General features: G+C 39.4%; 4 non-coding genes across 4 annotated transcripts; all 4 read left to right on the top strand.

The window, feature by feature from the left end:
* Window positions 1–576: 576 nt before the first annotated feature.
* On the top strand, window positions 577–648 carry TRNAT-CGU (transfer RNA threonine (anticodon CGU)). Its single transcript has one exon. It is a non-coding gene; the product is annotated as a tRNA-Thr (tRNA).
* A 759-nt stretch (window positions 649–1407) lies between these two features.
* On the top strand, window positions 1408–1479 carry TRNAT-CGU (transfer RNA threonine (anticodon CGU)). The gene has a single exon. It is a non-coding gene; the product is annotated as a tRNA-Thr (tRNA).
* A 246-nt stretch (window positions 1480–1725) lies between these two features.
* On the top strand, window positions 1726–1797 carry TRNAT-CGU (transfer RNA threonine (anticodon CGU)). The gene has a single exon. It is a non-coding gene; the product is annotated as a tRNA-Thr (tRNA).
* Window positions 1798–2194: 397 nt separating this feature from the next.
* Window positions 2195–2266, top strand: TRNAT-CGU (transfer RNA threonine (anticodon CGU)). The gene has a single exon. It is a non-coding gene; the product is annotated as a tRNA-Thr (tRNA).
* The last annotated feature ends 726 nt before the right edge of the window (window positions 2267–2992 follow it).

Below are 2992 nucleotides of genomic sequence, written 5' to 3'. Positions count from 1 at the left end.
TCGTAATATGAATCAATGAATTCAAATAAGGTTGCTTGCTAGTGCTCCATAGTTGTAAAATAATGTTTTACATTTTGAAAATTCTTCAATTTGCTCTTCATGTTTTATTATGAAGGTTTTGTAGCTGGAAATTTAGGCTTTGTCTTCGGCCTCTCTTTTTTATTTTGTTTTTACACATCTCTCTGCAAAGGTTGAAAAAAGTCAAGGGTTGGTCAGACATAGAGCTTTACCATCAGCCAAAAACATATTTCTGATTGCAGTGCAAACCTCCATAATAATAAAACATGAAGAGCAAATTGAAGAATTTTCAAAATATAAAATATTACTCTACTATTATGGAGCAATAGCAAGAAACCATATCTCTATGTATCACTTTTTGTTCTCCGGGGACCATTCATATTATGAACATGACATGGAGGTGATGGAGTGCGGCCCCTTGTTTTCTCTTCTACCTGGATGTGTAGAGCTGATGGGATCCATAGTGAAACTCAAAATGCTTCTGGTTTTAAAGACTGTACAGAAACCCTAATATCATCCTTCCAATTGCATGATAATCCTAGAGCAAAGCTTGCAGAAGGCGCAGTGGCCAAGTGGTAAGGCGTTGGTCTCGTAAACCAAAGATCATGGGTTCAATCCCCATCTGTGCCATTGGCAGGGACACTACATTGTATGCAACCTAAATTTAATGTGTGGCACTATAAAAAATCCTGTTCATTAATAATAATAGTCTTAAAAATTAATTCATTCTTTACTGGATCACCAAAGTTCTCATATGGTGGCATATTTTCCCAAGTCCTGATAAAATGGTAAATAAAAAATTAATCAATTAACTGCAAGATCAAAGCCTTGCTGCTTTATGAGACCAAGATCTTACCACTTGGCCATTGCAGCAGGACAGCCTTTACATGGGTTGCCAAGATCCACTCCTTTTCAATATATAAAAGACCCAACACTACTGGAGCAGACCATTAGCTTTGCAATCAGCAAATATGTTTTCTGCTGATGGGAAAGCTTTATGTCTGACCAACCTTTGAGTTTTTCCAACCTTTGCAGAGAGATCTGTAGAAAAAAGAGACCAAGGGCAAAGCCCACATTTCCTGCTGCAAACCATTCATAATTAATAAAACATGAAGTGCTAATTGAGGAAATTTCAAAATATAAAACATTACACAACACTTATGGAGCCCAAGCAAGAAACCATTTCTGAATGTGTCACCTTTGTTCACCTGGGACCATTCATATTATGAACATGACATGGAGATGATGGAGTGTGGCCCCTTGTTTTCCCTTCTACCTGGATGTGTAGAGCTGATGGGACCCATAGTGAAACTAAAAATTCTTCTGGTTTTAAAGACTGTACAGAAACCTGTAATATCATCTTTCGAATTGCATGAAAATCTTAGAAAAGGCACAGTGGCCAAGTGGTAAGGCGTTGGTCTCGTAAACCAAAGATCNTGGGTTCAATCCCCATCTGTGCCTTTGAGTGACCATTCATGTTACTCCTTCTATGGTTTCAAAGCTTACTGTCCAAGCTTGCCCGTGCAAGTCATAATCATTATGGAGCATGCCCTAATGCATCTGTCACCCTGACCATTGATGACAATGTTACTTGTTGCACTGCCATTGCTAAAAAATAGACAACTAACATAGACCATAAACATTATGGATGAACCAAGGTGATCCAACAATCCTGGAATGGATTTCTTCATCGATCCCATAGTCACAGGCACAGTGGCCAAGTGGTAAGGCGTTGGTCTCGTAAACCAAAGATCATGGGTTCAATCCCCATCTGTGCCTTTGAGTCACCATTCATCTACCTCCTGCTATCCTCTACAGAGAGATCTGTAGAAATAAAGAGGGCAAGGACAAAGCCCACATTTCCCGCTTCAAACCGTTCATAATAATAAAACATGAAGTGCAAATTGAAGAATTTTCGAAATATAAAACATTACTCAACACTTATGGAGCCCTAGCAAGAAACCAATGTGTCACCTTTATTCACCTGGGACCATTCATATTATGCACATGACATGGAGATGATGGAGTGCGGCCCCTTGTTTTCCCTTCTACCTGGATGTGTAGAGCTGATGGGATCCATAGTGAAACTCAAAATGCTTCTGGTTTTAAAGGCTCTACAGAAACCCTAATATCATCCTTTGAATTGCATGATAATCCTACACTTGCACTAACAGAAGGCGCAGTGGCCAAGTGGTAAGGCGTTGGTCTCGTAAACCAAAGATCATGGGTTCAATCCCCATCTGTGCCTTTGGGTGCCCGTTCATCTACCTCCTGCTTTAATAAAATCATCATTAAACTGCAAGACCAAAGCCTTGCTGCTTTATGAGACCAAGATCTTACCACTTGACCATTGCAGCAGAATAGTCTTTACAGTGGTTGTCAAGATCCACTCCTTTTCAATATATAAAAGACCCAATGCTACTGGTGCAGACCATTAGCTTTGCAATCAGCAAATATGTTTTCTTCTGATGGAGAGCAAATATGTTTTCTCACCAACTCTTGAGTGTTTCCAACCTTTGCAGAGAGATCTGTAGAAAAAAAGAGGGCAAGGACAAAGCCCACATTTCCTGCTGCAAACCTTTCATAATTAATAAAACATGAAGAGCAAATTGAAGAATTTTCAAAATATAAAACATTTCTAAGCACTAGCAAGAAACCATATCTGAATGTGTCACCTTAATTCACCTGGGACCATTCATAATATGCACATGACATGGAGATGATGGTGTGTGGCCCCTTGTTTTCGCTTCTGCCTGGATGTGTAGAGCTGATGGGATACATAGTGAAACTCAAAATGCTTCTGGTTTTAAAGTCTGTGTACAGAAAACTTACCATCATCCTTCGAATTGCATGATAATCCTACAACAAAGCTTAAGCTGCGTACACACTTCCAATTGTTATCGTTGGAAATGAACGACGAACGAACGACAAACGACCGATTGGCCAAAAATCGTTCGTAAAAAAAGTAACCAAC

The sequence above is a fragment of the Pyxicephalus adspersus genome, chromosome 4 (assembly GCF_032062135.1).
Source record: "Pyxicephalus adspersus chromosome 4, UCB_Pads_2.0, whole genome shotgun sequence".
Classification (NCBI taxonomy): Eukaryota; Metazoa; Chordata; class Amphibia; order Anura; family Pyxicephalidae; genus Pyxicephalus; species Pyxicephalus adspersus.
This window is presented reverse-complemented; position numbering and strand designations above follow the sequence as displayed.